The sequence below is a fragment of the Papaver somniferum genome, chromosome 6, assembly GCF_003573695.1.
Source record: "Papaver somniferum cultivar HN1 chromosome 6, ASM357369v1, whole genome shotgun sequence".
Taxonomy (NCBI): Eukaryota; Viridiplantae; Streptophyta; class Magnoliopsida; order Ranunculales; family Papaveraceae; genus Papaver; species Papaver somniferum.
In genome coordinates, this window is record NC_039363.1 from 73,666,988 (window position 1) to 73,683,201 (window position 16,214).

Consider the following 16,214-nt stretch of genomic DNA (forward strand, 5'->3'; position numbering starts at 1 on the left):
CCTCTTCAACTTCAGCTTCCTCGACAACTTTTCGACTTTCGCTTCCTGCTTCTTCACCATATCCGCAGAAGGACCTTCGACTGTTTCGGCCAGCAATTTTTCAACCACAGAGAAACCTTCAACTAACCAAGGAACATTGAACTCGAAGTTTACACACGTGTCACGATGGAACCTCCAGCTCGAGACTACATCCTCAGAAACAGTATTACCAGTCACATTGCACATGTCTTCAATCGAAGACAAAGCTTCCTCCACACGCTTAACCAACGCAAATCGACTAGTAATTTTCTTGGTCGTGGCGATATGTCCGTAGCTTTCCCATATTCTGGTGTATAGCGCCGCGTTTTTGGCTGGCACGTTAAATCCCCCGATCAACACATGACCCGTATGAGGAACCAGATATGGAGGGTTAAAAGTGGCTCCCGCGACTGCATCAGCAACTGACAAGGGATTACTAACGACAATTGCACCTGCGGACACTGGAGTACTCTCAATTGTATAAGTCACAACGATGTTTTCATCTTGATCAACATCCATTTCAAGGTCGCCCGGTGCGGCTGTCACAGTTGGAGACAAAGCTGTATCTCCGCCAGTCTCCGTTTCAGGGCCATCTTCAGAAACGACTTCCCCTTATGATATCACGGATTAGACATTTTCCAAAGAGAAAGGAAGAGAGGAAAGAAGAACAAAAATGCGGGAGACTCCCTGATTCACTTTCAGACCGACTATAGGAAGATTCAGGACTGCTGTCGGAAGAACTACTCTCGTCATCACTGGAATCTGAATTTTCATCCTTCTCGGGTTCCCCATCACCATGGATAGGCTCAGCACCACCACCACCATCTCGAAAAATGATATTTTCTGACTACTTGCAAGTTTGGTAAAGGTGTTCACGCTGCTGATACCCTGGGCAAGATACAAAGACGGATACTCAGAAAAGAAACAAGGATATACGCGATCCAACTAAAATCAAGAAGAAAAGCATACGTACCCGCATATTAGACGAACTGAAAGTCGGTAGGGCTGTCGAATCTGAATGGGAACCGTCTGCACGGCCTTTAGACCTTCGCTCCTTCACTTGGGGACTATCTGCATTCGGGCTAACGGATTTTCGCTTGGTCAAAGAAGGATTCCTCAGCAGTGGGTGCTCCGCTAAAACCGCAGGAGAAGGCTTACCGCGACGGTTTTCTACCACATCATTCACGAATCCATGGATAGCAAAAAACTCATCCTGCCAAAATATGTTATATTTAGAGGCTGTTGATGGATTTCGTTCTGCGAGTGGAAAAGGGAGACTTTTACCCGACACAAGAACACTAACATCGAGAACAGTTGGCAACAAGTCTTCTGGAACAACCGGCTGAAGAACGAGTGGGACCCCTTGGTCAAAACCCATATACCGAGACGCCCTATCGATATTGTAAGAATCTGCTTTGCAAGATCCTCGAAAGAAAGTCGGCACATGACCGGACGTGTAGCTTCGCATGAACACCATCTCTCCAACACTCATATCCTCTTTATCAGAAGACAAAGACATGCTCGGAGCAGGAGCAAAGGTATTGATCTGGGTTATGGACACATGCACCGGAGCCCATGGATGAAAATTGACCGTGTGCGAGTTGTCAAGGAATCCAACCAGGTTCGAACCAATCTTGGGCGCCTATTCGACCAGCACAGTATCCTAGAACCACACCAAGACTCGAGAAGTACGGCCAACGGTCTTGGAGCATACCTTTCAAAGTGCTCCCACAGCCACGCTTGGAGAAAGGTGGCATGAATATACGAATCCACTTTCATGTAGCAATTTGAAGCGCACATGTCCGCGACCAGATGATCCAAGTGTGTGTACATAAAACTAAGAAACAAGCCGCCAATAGGGAGAACGACACCTTTTGCCAATTTTATGGAAAACTTGATAAGTTCCTGTCTTATCTCCTTCTTACCAGAGCCGTCACCGAAAATATCTCTGGATAACCAAAGAGCCAAGAACGCTGCGACATGAAGTGTACTATTTTTCTGATTTGGCTCCAACTCATCAGGAGACCATTGAGACACCCACCAGCCATAGAAGCACCTTGTCTCGTTTTCTTTCCGAACGAATCCTTTTGATTTCGCAACCAGAGCGACGCGCATTTCTTTTTCATCTGCAGACAACTTGACATCGAGGTTTCCTATTACGGGAAAGTTCAGCAAGACGGACACGCTCTCTAAAGAGATAGTCATTTCACCCCAATTGCATATGGCCGTGTCAGTGTCCGGACACCATATGGAAATAAAAGCAACCAAGCCTGGAATATCTTTCCTAATTTGAAGAACTGCGGAAGCCGCGACAGCATCAATAATCTACGGCTTGGTCAAACTGGCTTTTACACATTCCTGGCTCGTCATGAATCACATCCATTTCTCAAATGGACACAACGGACTCACACAGCTTTTAAAGTCAATGGGAGAAGCAGAATACTCTTTCCTCTGAAGACAAAACCTTATTACACCTCCAGGCTGAACTGACCGGGACTCTCCTTCACTTTATGGACCAGTCAGAAGAATCGACACATACTTGGGATGATTTTTCCAAATTGTGGCGGATGTTTTAAAGAACTCATCGTCTATGTGTGGCTTGGAATTGCCAACATCTTCCTGTACGGCAAAACTTTTCTCAAATGACATCCTAACGAAATTCTCTCACGCTACTTTCACCTTCGAAATAACTACAACGGAATAATACAAAGAGAAATTATTACGGAAAGTGCATGGAAATTATTTTATCAGACACAGGAGATCCATCCTGGACGCAATCCAATTTGTTAATGTGCATGAGCAAAGAAATAGGGACTGACAGACCCTGCATCACCACCTTATGCCAAGGCCATACCCTGTAGCAGGAAATTTGCGCCCGGACGAGGAGGCGCTCCCCACCATGGGAATAATACACACGACCACACCAGGAAAAGGGAGGAAACCCTAGGAGCTAGGTTTTCACGGGAAGGGAATGACAATTACTAGCTCATGCATGCCTACTTTGCACAGTAATTGAGGCGGCCAACATTACTACGATACTCACGCCTAAATGTTACTACAAGTTCACGCAAAGCATATTTACGGCTAGGATTCATACCAACACAAAAGAACAATGTTTTTACAAGTTCATGAAAAGGTACGCCTACAGCTAGGGTTTGCACTAGCACAAGAAAACAAGAAAAACAAGTTAAAGAGGAAGTGCTGGAAGATATACCTAGGATTCGCTCGTTCGCTTTACTGTTTCCACACGGCCAGAAAAAAAAATATATATATAAAGGTGTGAAATAAAAGGAGAGACCGGACCCCTTTTATAGGCGTGGTACTTGGCAGTTTGAATAAGGAAATGACTTCTTATTTGAGTCAAGTAAGGAAAAGAGGCAACCGAGCCCGCAAAGACAAATCACCATGCCAAGCCGTCCGCGCATGCTTTGCCTCACCAAACCGCGCCATTGCCTTGGCCCCACCATGCCAAGACGTCTCCACCATGCCTTGGACACACCACGCCAAGCCGTCCACATGCTTTGCCTCACCAAACCGCGCCTTGCCTTGGACCCACCATGCCAAGCCGTCCGCGCCATGACTTGCCGCGCCAACATCAATAACTCGCCAATCCAGCGTCATGATGTTCCCTAACCCAGCCAAGGTGATACATGGCCAAACTAAGCCGATGATCTTCATCTCACCACTTCACGGTCTACACCATAAATAGAATATACGTAATGCCGCCATGAGGATCATGAACTCTCCTTACCTCTCGAAAAAGGTTAGTCGGACTTTCCTGACCATCTTTTCACGACCTGTCATTTCGATTTTTGTCCTCGCCTGTCACCATCTTATGCTTACCTCGCAACAATGCTCTTGTTCCGAGCTAAGCAGGGGACTTAATGTTGATGGTGGTTTTTAGCTTAGGGTCAAAATCGTAAAACTGTACATCTGACATGACGTCACTATGACCATTAGCACATTTATTGAATCAATCAGCATGCCTACGTAAGAATTACCGGGGTTTCCTTTTTTTTACATGGGTCATGTTCCACGACAGAACCCTTAACACTGACTGACATCCGATCCCCAATTCTCATGCTACCGCGCCAAGGCATGCCAACCATGCCAGCTGCACCACTATGCCAATGACAGACAATGCCAGCCACGTCACCGCGCCAAGGCATGCCAACCATGCCAGCCACACCACTGTGCTAATGGCATACCATGACAGCCACATCTCCGCGCCAAGGCATGCCAACCATGCCAGCCGCACCACTGCGCCAATGGCATGCCATGCCAGCCACACCTCCGCGCCAAGGCATGCCAACCATGCCATACGCACCACTGCGCCAATGGCATGCCATGCCAGCCGCACCCCTGTGCCAAGGCATGCCAACCATGCCAGCCGCACCTCTGCGCCAATGACATGCCATGCCAGCCGCACCTCTGCGCCAAGGAATGCCAACCATGCCAGCCGCACCACTGAGACAATGGCATGGCATGCCAGCCGCACCTCCGCGCCAAGGCATGCCAACCATGCCATCCGCACCACTGCGCCAATGGCATGCCATGCCAGCCGCACCTCCGCGCCAATGGCATGCCATGCCAGCCGCACCTCCGTGTCAAGGCATGCCAACCATGCCAGCCGCACCACATGTGCCAATGGCATGCCAACCACCTTGCAGCGCAATACCATGCCGACCTTCCCTATGCGGCTACCAAAACAAAGGCTTGCGAAGATCAACATACACTTTTCCATCTAAGATGCAGATCTTAGCTGTCCAAGGTTACCAGCTAACGCATGGCAACCTTTGGCCCGACTCCAAGCCCTAGTTTGGTCGCACCCAAACAAAGCCAAAACCCAAACTTTTGGCCGCGCCTAAACTAGGCCATATTAAAGTCGTACCGGCCATGCTTTCATGCCACTGGCTACCAAACGAAGGGTTGCAATAATCAACGACTACCCTTCCTCTCAAGATGCAAAATCTCGACCATCGAAGGTCACCACCGAGCCGGCAAGTCTCCCAAGCTCAACTTGTCGAACAACAACATGCTACATGTTTTCCACGAAAACACTCGAGACATCAACACATGTCACAAACTGGGGGATGCTCATTGGGTATTGGTTTGACGGTTAGTAAATACAAGGGGTAATGGTGAAACGCTTTCTTTTATGGAAAATCAATTCCAGGCGTTACCGGTTACCACCTCCTACCATTTGCTCATCCGTTTTTCATTTCTTACGAGACCAGAGTATGTTTCACTTCGACTTGTATATAGGTCTTAACTATTTCCACCGAACAACAAGTTCAGGTCAGGAGGATACAACACTCAGAAAATATTTTCTAGCTTTCCATCTGTTAGCTTCCCACTTTCTGATACAAGTCGTGAAACAACTACTCTTCCAGAATCAACTATTCTGGTCTCAACACTCTCTTCGTTTCCCTCCCCAAAACCAACCCTTCTCCTTCACTTTGTGACCGAAGCAAGTCTGGAACGACCATTTCTTGGTTTAGGCCATATTTGTACAAATTGATCTCTCGAATCTAAAGTACTCCCTTGCAGTACATTGTTTAGGGTTTAAACTCGTGTCTCACCCATACACCCGAAATTACCAAAATCAGCAGAAATCGTTTCACCCTCAAACAGAAACATATGACAAGCACAGGTCGATCATCAGGGACAAGGTGGGTGTAACATGAAGCTTATGGTCTTACTATGCTGATTCAAAATGAGAGTAACAACAAGGGGTTTTGTTTGCCGATACGGCCAGATGTTGGTAGAGATTGAAATAACAAAAACGAAAGCAAAGAGTAATCTAACAAGCAGATAAATAGGGTGCTAGGGAAGTCGAATCCACCTCTTAACCCATACTAAGTCAATTCAGTCTCAATACTATTCTTGTCCCTTGTAATGGACACCGGTGGTCTTCCGCCTATCCAGGGTGGTTTTAGGATGATGGTTTAGTGCTACTAAGATGATTCCTAATCCTAGTATTAGCTTCCCTCTCACAAAACAACTAACCGTAAATTAATCACTTAGATAATTAAACAAACCTGATATGAATATTCTAATCGCAACTAAGGTATCCCTCCGAAGAAATAACTGTCTGATTAAGGCACAACTAGTCAAGAGATCGAACAATAGTCTGTTAAGCATGAGTTGCAGCACAACCAACACAGTGGTATTCTAACTACAATGGATACATGGAATACACTGTGAGAGCAAAATGTTGAAGCACTAAGATTATATTTATCCAAAATAATATAGCACAACAAGAGCAATACCAGAACTTGAATTGTACTTAGCAATAGATTAATGGTTTCATCTAAACCCTAACTATGAAATTAGAACAACATGGAGATAATAAAATAAACATAAATTACTGTTAGGTGCACCGGATAATCCGGGCATGAGTTTTTCATCACACTGCCTTCTCTATTTATACATAATTTTCACTCAATTGGAATTCATTTTGATAATTTATAACAAACCACTCACCAAAACGTGTTTGAATTCGTTTTCCCCTCTTCAATTCTTCTCTGCAAGCCATTAATTTGAGGTTCCTCAACTGTAGAAGATAGACCCTAACCCTAGATTTCTCAATCTTATCTTCTAGATTTACTGTTCTTGATAAGGGAGGAGATAAGATAGAGAGAGACATAGGTTAGAGGCTTAATTGGTGTTTATGATGGAAGTTGAGAGCAGAAATGGTCGGGGAGATGGAGTAATTGAGGTGAGGGAGGTGGTACTGGTGGTTTTGCAGGCGGAATAATGAGAAATGAAGGGGAAAATATTGGGTTTCTGTTCGACAGGGAAAAGAAGAGGGGCGACTCGAGTGTTGGGCAAGACCATCAGATGTTGATGTCCTGAAGGATGAGCTGTCGGATGTTAAGCAGCTTCAACAAATCTGACGGCTAGGGAGTACGAATGGGTTTGGATCTTGGGTTTGGGTTTGAGTTCTCTACCAAGACCACTGCTCGGATCATGCTTTGCAAGAGGCTTGCGGAACAACTGCAAACGGATTGCGGAAGCTCTTTACGCGTTGTTCCTTTGCGCTTCATGGCCTTCTCGCGGGAGCTTTGCATTGTCTCTCTTTTATAGTCGTCAGTCACCATTTCTCTTCTCTTTTGGATTCTCAATTCATCCAAGCTTTATTTAGTACCTAAAAACACGAAATTAATTAGTACAAGTATTTATTCTTGAAAACGAAGAAAATACATAATTTGGGATAATATATGATTTTAAAGCGCAAAAGATGAGTTAATTGCCAATAAAAAGGTATAGAAATATGCAATATTTGGCACTCATCACCTATCGGAGATATAAATCTCAAGCCAATCTTACCATTGTACTTAATCACGGTAGAAAACAACAAGATCAGATCAAACAACTACAGAGAATATAGTTGGGTCTCGCTTCACAATCTTAATGAAGTCTTTAAGTCGTTAACCTACAGGGTCTCGTGAAAAACCTAAGGTTAACTCTAACTTATACAACTAGTATCACACATGAGGTGAGGGGATTAGGTTCCCAGTTGCTAGAGTTCTCCTTTATATAGATTTCAAATCAGGGTTTGCAATCTAAGTTACCTTGGTAACAAAGCATTCAATATTCGCCGTTAGATGAAAACCTGATTAGATTCAAGCTAATATCTTTCAACTGTTAGATCGAACTTAGCTTGTTATACACAAATGAAAATGTACCTTCATTTAGGTTTGGGTAACGTACCTAAACGTGTACACTTAGTCGGTTCAATAATAGTTAACCAATGGTTAGCCATATGAGCACTTTCATATCAACCTTATTCATTTTAATCATAACTAGTTCAAGTGAATCAAATAAACTAGTTAGAGAGTTTTTCAATTTCTTAGATATCATAGAAGTATACAAGACACAATCGAAGCAAAATCGATTTTGATTTACTCGAATCAATTCATGAACATTATAGCCACGGTTTGCAAAGATTGCATTCCTTATTATATAAATGTTTTATTTCATGAACAAACCGATTTTAGAAAGTAACCTACTTAAGTATGCAAAAGGGTACGCATACCTAAGTAGCCGAACTGAGTTTGGTTATGCCAGTACGCGTACGGGTGAGCATACCAATTCACACTTCCAAACTCCAACAGAAATTCACGGTCGTGAAACTTCCGCCAGTATGCATACGGGTACGCATACTTGCCCGGATTCCCAACAACCGCCAGTACGCGTACGGGTACGCATAATTTAGGTTCCCGGTTTTGGACTTTTACACAAATATGAGAACACGCTATATTTATATCCAAACATGGTTACTTGTTCAAAACTCTCATGTCAATCATTGAAACTTCTTAAAGGATGTTAAAATAGTCGTTATCCACACACAATTATTTTCATCGAAGCGATTTTCAAGTTATTGAAATAATCAACATGACTTTCATCACGAGTAAAGATGAACTTGACCAAAGCAAAAGCTTACCAACACATATTTCGATAAATAGATAAGCGAGATAAACTCGGCTCGAAATAACAAATATGTATAATTGAAGTCTATATAGCAATACGACTTTTGTTTCAAGATACGAGATAGAATAGATTAACTTTTGAGTGATAAATAAGTTCAAGTCTTCCCATACCTTTTGTCGATGAAGTTCCACAAGTTCCCCCGAGTAGTTCTTCGTCTTCATTTGATGAACGCCGTGGAGTCTAAAGCTCAACTACACTTACTATCCTAATCCAATACTTAGCTATAAGTAGACTATAAATCAAGACTTATAGTTTTGGCAACTAAACTTGACAAACAAGATTGAGATATCAATGCTTGCGAGTTCGACCGAGCAATGCTCTAAAAATCTCCCCCGTTGTCAATTTTAGTGACAAAACTATCAATACATATGGAATACAAAACAAATAAACTTTGTGGCTTCTCATCCAAATGCTTGATCTCCTTGGTTATTCAACATTGCGTGAAATCTTCGTCACTTCCAAGTACTCCAATGATTCTAAAGATGTTCAGTTCAGCATCATCGTTGTTGAAGATCCGTAGCTATAATAATGAGAAAACAATAGTTCCTAATCATTGTTATACATTGTCATAGTATTATTATACAACATCAAAGTTCAATTATATCACAACTTTTACAACAACACTATGGTGTTATGTATCACTCCCCCTTAGTCAATACTTCATCTCACATGAAACCATATGTATTCGTAGTGTGAACTACACATTAATTCTCCTCCTTTTTGTCAATAAAATTGGAAAAGGTACGAAAATTAGTGGGATCCTAATGAAATTCCATAGAGATACTTCATGACCAAAATAAAAGCACATATTAACCTTTTTAGATGCAATCATATAGACGAAACTAAATGCATTCATCAAGGAGTTTATAAAATACAAGATAACCCCTATAATATTCCGCAGCCGCACTCCCCCACAAAGATTTGGAAATTAAGCACAAGTTCAAATAAGAATTCTCCCACATAAAATGTTATTTCCGAAAGAAAAACAAGAGCGACCTTACTTTCACAAGCAAAAAAGGATTTTAGCGAAAACTTTGATACCGAACAGACTTGTTATCTACGTAGAAACAAATATGAAATTGAAACAACACTACACTGGCGTTTGAAGCCTTGATTTCCCAAAAGATATAAATGAGTCCAGGGGCAAAAGGCTAGAGAACTAATGAACAAAAAAAACACATATAGACTGCCATAATTGTTGAAACGTAGCAGCATCTAAAGGTTTGGTGAGGATATCGTTGTTCTGAAGGCACAAATTCCATATTGATAATACCATTTTCATAGAAATCTCTAATAAAATGATACCTTATGTCAATATGCATAGTTCTTGAGTGCTCAAAAGGATTCTCAGTGATGCGAATTGCACTTGAGTTATCACAAAAGATCTTCATTATTCTAGTGTTAATTCCATAATCAGCAAGCATTTGTTTCATTCATAGAAGTTGAGTACAACACGAACCTGCAGCAATGTATTCTGCTTCGCATGTAGACAGGGATTGTGAGTTTTGTTTCTTGTTGTTCCAAGCCACAAGATTCAGCCTAACATAATAAAATCCCCATGAAGTACTTTTTCTGTGTTCCATACATCCTGCCCAATCCGCATCTGAATAGGCAGTAAGATCAGTGTTAGTATCAAAAGTATAATATAGACCATACCCACTAGTATGTTGAATATATCGTATGATCCTATTCACAACTGCAAGATGAGATTCCTTTGGATTAGCCTGAAATCTAGCACAACAACCAACACTAAAATAAATATCAAGTCTAGTAGATGTAAGATATAAAAGGCTACCAATGATAGATCGATAAAGTTTTTGATCCACATTTACTCCTTTCTCATCTCTATGTAGTTTACATCCTTAGCATATTTTTCTTGAGATAAGTAAATTCCATCCTTATGTTGCTCAATTTGTAATCCTAAAAAGAACTTTAATTTTCCAACATTTCTCATTTCAAATTCTTTTCCAAGAGATAATTGAAAATATTTTGCAAGAACCATAAATGATATCATCTACATAACTTGAGCAATGACGACATCTTTCCCACTCCATTTGGTAAACAAGGTTTTATCAGTTCCGCCTCTCGAAAAACCTTTCCTAAAAAGAGAAGTAGTTAGTTTTTTGAACCAGGTACGAGGTGCTTGTTTTAACCCATATAATGCCTTTTTAAGCTTAAGGACATGATCTGAGAAATCAGTATTTTCAAAACCCTTAGGTTGAGCGACATAGACCTCTTCCTTTAAATTTCCGTTTAGGAATGCGGATTTTATGTCCATTTGAAACAGCTTAACCTTGAGAAAACAAGCATGAGTTAATAATAACCGAATGGACTCAACGCATGCCACAGGAGCAAAGGTTTCGTCAAAGTCGATACCTCAATCTGTGAATATCCTTGAGCGACAAGTCTGGCTTTATTTCTGACAGTTGTGCCAAATTCATCAGACTTATTCTTGAATATCCATTTGGTACCAACAATATTGACATTGGAGGTACAAGGTACTAGATCCCGTACATCTTGTCTTTGAAATTGATTTAACTTTTCATGCATTACATTCACCCAAAATGGATCGCTAAGAGCTTCATCAACATTTCTCGGTTCTACTTGAGAAAGATAACAACCAAACTTACAAATATTTTGAAGTCGTCCTCTTGTCTTAGCTGTAGAATCTCTTCCTACAATAATACTGTTGGGATCATGATTCCTTTGAAACCAGATGTTTCGTGGAGGGACATGTTCTTGCTCAATAGGAGTAGTCTGATTAGAGATTTTCTCCTCGTCACTAGAAACATCAGGATCAATAACAGTAGGGATGACTTCAACTGATTCTGGGATTTCTTTGACTTTGTCAATTGTCTCGGTTGGAGGTAATTCAGGAGGAGGATTATCATGAAGAAAATTACTAATAGCATCAATGATAACATTAGCAGATTCCATCATAACTTGGGTTCTGAGAATAAAAACTCGAAAACCACGACTATCAGAAACATAACCAAGAAAGATACCTTAATCATTTTTAGTATCAAATTTCAATCTCTGTTCTCGATCCTTTAGGATGTAGCACTTACTTCCGAACACTCTGAGATAGTGCAAGTTGGGTTTCCTACCGTACCACAACTCATAAGGAGTGTTTAGGGTTTTAGACCGTAGGTAGACACGGTTGATCAGTAACATGTTGTGAAAACAGCTTCTCCCTAAAATCTTAAAGGTAAGTTTTTGTTATGGAGCATTATCCTGACCATTTCCTGAATGTTCCTATTCTTTCTTCTGCAACTCCATTAGCTTGAAGAGTAATGGGAGGTGAGTATTGTTGAATAATGCATAGTTTGTCAGAAATTCAAACACCTTAGTGTCCTTGAATTCAGTTCCACGGTCTCTTCTAATTTTCTTTAGTTTTCGACCCTGTTCATAATGGATTCTATTAACAATAATCTTGAACTCATCAAGGGATTCATTCATATAAGCTAGAAATGCTACCCAAGTGAATCTGGTGTAATCATCTACCATAACTAAAGCATACTTCTTATCCGCAACCGTAGGTTGTTGAATAGGTCCGAAGAGATCCATATGAATTAAATTAAGTGGATCTTTAGTGAGAATATCTTGATATGATTTATGGTGAACTTTCGTTTGTTTACCCTTTTGACAGTACCACATACACCATCAATCTTTACATTGATTTTGGTAACGCCTCTAGAAAGTTCTTTGTTAATGATCTTAGTGAGAAGACGATAGTTGATATGACCAAAACGCTCATGCCAAAGATGTGTAGATTCCACCTCTGTCAAATTGCAACAGTTACTAAGCTGAGTATCTAGAAGATAACAATTTTTCTTACCACGATTTCCATGAAAATTACTTTTCCAGTTTTGTCTACAATGTAACATCCATTTACATTGAGGACAACTCTATGGCCTTTTTCACATATTTGAATAATAGAAAGAAGGTTTACAATCATACCTTTAACGTATACTACATTATGGATTTCAGGAACGCCGGGAAGTTTGATCGTCCCCTTATTTCTTATGTAGCAACAACTCCCATCTCCGAATGTTGCTGGACCTCTGTAAAGGAACGGGAAATTACGCCTTTGGCACGTTTCCCCGCAGGACGTAATCTCCCCGGTACGTCTTGATGATGAAGCTACGATCCGCGGGACTTAAAACTAGGAAAATGCACGTCCATCCACCTTGCAGGCATGCTCGTGGAGCATAATGCATCTAACTTAGCTTCCACACCGTTCCAACTCACCCTTGTTCCGCGAAGGGTTTATTAAGAAAACCAAAAACCTTCCTTAAACGGGAAAAACGACCTTTTGAGGCCCTAAACGAATAAATTTGGCTAAATTCTGGTGACCATCAACATGTCTTGATCTTTGGGTGGTTTCTCATCAAAATGGACTCCTCTTAAGCTAAATTACGACACTCGGGTCCTTAACTTCCAAATAATCCAGCGCGCGTGCTATAACTTGCTCTTTGTATCTTGATAGGAAGTATGAGCATCCACTTGATATCATGCAACTAAGCCTCATCAATCTTGACCACAATCATCTCTTGCATCGAACTACCGATCTTAGATGATATGAGGGGACAATCTGCCGCAATCATCTCACAATTAGATGATATGAGCGACAAAGTGATGGACCGGCAATGCTGCAACTCATTGCGGCTTCTTACGTACCCTTCCCTTCGCATCTATAAATAAGCCTTAGGCATCATTTATACTCTTCCGGATAAGCTATGAAGCTTACTTGGTACATAGTCCGCATATGCACCTTCAACCAAGTACTCCTCCCTATATATGTCTTAATAGAATTTATACAAGTATGTTTAGGGGAGCAAATTGACATGCTTGCTTCACTGTTCATCGCAATGATTGCGTTCATTCGCAATGATTGCGCAACACTCGTTCGGCCAGCCTTCTCTGGCCTGATGCACAATGATTGTGCGATACTGGCTCTAGGCCAATAACTTTCGTAATGCGCAATTATTACGCTGCAAGCTCAAAACCACCTAACCAACTGGACTAATGCATCATGATGATGCAACATTGACCCTTGTCCAAATGCCAAACATAATGCGCCATTTTGACGCGACATTGGCCTTAAGCCAACCTACCGCGTACCACGCAACAGAAGCTTTAGATGAAGCTTCATCTCAGGCCATGGCGCATCTTTTAGCACGCGCCATGATAAAAACACCGGGTGTTACACTCTTCACCCCTTTAAAGAATTTCGTCCCCGAAATTCAAAACCAAAAACTATTGTGGACAATATCTTCGGTTTGGATTTCCTGAGCAAAAGTCTCATACCAGATGCTCAGAATTCACGGGTTTCTTCAAGTTATCGTGAACAACAATTTAGACCTTCTGAGTAACCGTCCCATACCGCCTGCTCAGGAATCCTAAAATTCCCACAACAATACCAAGAATCGAAATTGGCCAGTGCCAAGAGGATATCTCGACCAGGTATCCTAGATGACATCCCATACTACCACCCAGGAATCCCTAAGGTTCACAAGTTTAAAGATGTCATAGAAATGAATTTTTTTTAGCACAGTACTGTGTGGAACAGTTTCCAGTTGCTTATCGTCCCTGACGGTCATCCAGGTTGCCACTCGTAAGTGGGATGCTAGCCGGGCCTGACAACGCACACCATTGGCCAGTTGCAAATGTGTGGGGATGATCAGCCCATTGTCTACCCACCGTCCCAGACGGTCTTCCTGATATCCACTCGTATGTGGAGTGCCACTTAGGCCAGGAAAACTCACATTACTTGAACAATAAAAAGTCGATTCCCGTAGTAACTGGCTAAGCAGTTACAAACTCTTTCTGCGCAAAAGTTGGCCTACTCTCCAACTTTAAATTTCCATTAAGGAAAATAATCGCCAATAAGTCCACTCTACAAGTCCCTAGAGTTTTCTCGGAACTTGCTCTGATACCAATTGTGACGGACTGGGAAATTACTCCTTTGGCGCGTTTCCCCGCAAGACGTAATCTCCCCGGTGCGTCGTGATGATGAAGCTACGATCTGTGGGACTTAAAACTAGGAAAATGCACGTCCATACGCCCTTGCAGGCATGCTCGTGGAGCATGATGCATCTACCTTAGCTTCTATACCGTTCCAACTCACCCTTGTTTCGCGAAGGGTTTATTAAGAAAACCAAAAACCTTCCTTAAACGGAAATAACGACCTTTTGAGGCCCTAAACGAATGAATTTGTCTAAATTCTGGTGACCATGTGGATCTGTAGATCAACATGTCTTGATCTTTGGGTGTTTTCTCATCAAAATGGACTCCTCTTAAGCTAAATTACGACACTCGGGTCCTTAACATCCAAATAATCCAGCGCGCGTGCTATAACTTGCTCTTTGTAGCTTGATAGGAAGTATGAGCATCCACTTGATGTCATGCAACTAAGCCTCATCAAGCTTGACCACAATCATCTCTTGCATCGAACTACCGAGCTTAGATGATATGAGGGGCCAATCTGCCGCAATCATCTCGCAATTAGATGATATGAGCGACAAAGTGCTGGACCGGCAATGATGCAACTCATTGCGGCTTCCTACGTACCCTTCCCTACTCTAAAGGTATCAAGCACAGACCGTAGTTCATACACGAAGGGACAGAAGCTTACCCAACTCGTTTGAAAGGCCGTAGCCTAGCAAAAATGATAATAGTCTGGTCCGTAGGCCATTCCGTCAAGATGCACAATGATTATGCATCATCGGGTCCGCGACATGGCATAGTGATGCCTAAGCATAAAATGACCTCTTCGCAAGGCTACGCAGCTATAAATAAGACTTAGGCATCATTTATACCCTTTCGGATAAGCTATGAAGCTTACTTGGTACATAGTCCGCATATGCACCTTCAACCAAGTACCCTTCCATATATATGTCTTAATGGAATTTATACAAGTATGTTTAGGGGAGCAAATTGACATGCTTGCTTCACTGTTCATCGCAATGATTGCGGTCATTCGCAATGATTGCGCAACACTCGTTCGGCCAGCCTTCTCTGCCCTGATGCACAATGACTGTGCAATATTGGCTCGAGGCCAATAACTTTCGTAATGCGCAATTATTACGCTGCAAGCTCAAATCCAACTACCCAACTGGACTAATGCATCATGATGATGCAACATTGACCCTTGGATAAATGCCAAACATAATGCGCCATTTTGACGCGACATTGGCCTAAAGCCAATCTACCGCGTACCACGCAACAAAATCTTTAGATGAAGCTTCATCTCAGGCCATGGCGCATCTTTTAGCACGCGCCATGCTAAAAACACCGGGTGTTACACTCTTCACCCCTTTAAAGAATTTCGTCCCCGAAATCTAAAAGCAAAAACTATTGTGGACAATCTGTTCGTTTTGGATTTCCTGAGCAAAAGTCACATACCAGATGCTCCGAATTCACGGGTTTCTTCAAGTTATCGTGAACAAAAATTTAGGTCTTCTGAGTAACCGCCCCATACCGCCTGCCCAGGAATCCTAAAGTGCCCACAACAATACCAAGAATCGAAAATTGGCCAGTGCCAAGAGGATATCTCGACCAGGTATCCTAGATGGCATCCCATACTACCACCCAGGAATCCCTAAGGTTCACAAGTTTAAAGATGTCATCGAAATTACAATATTTTAGCACAGTACTGTGTGGAACAGTTTCCAGTTTCCCATCGTCCCTGACGGTCA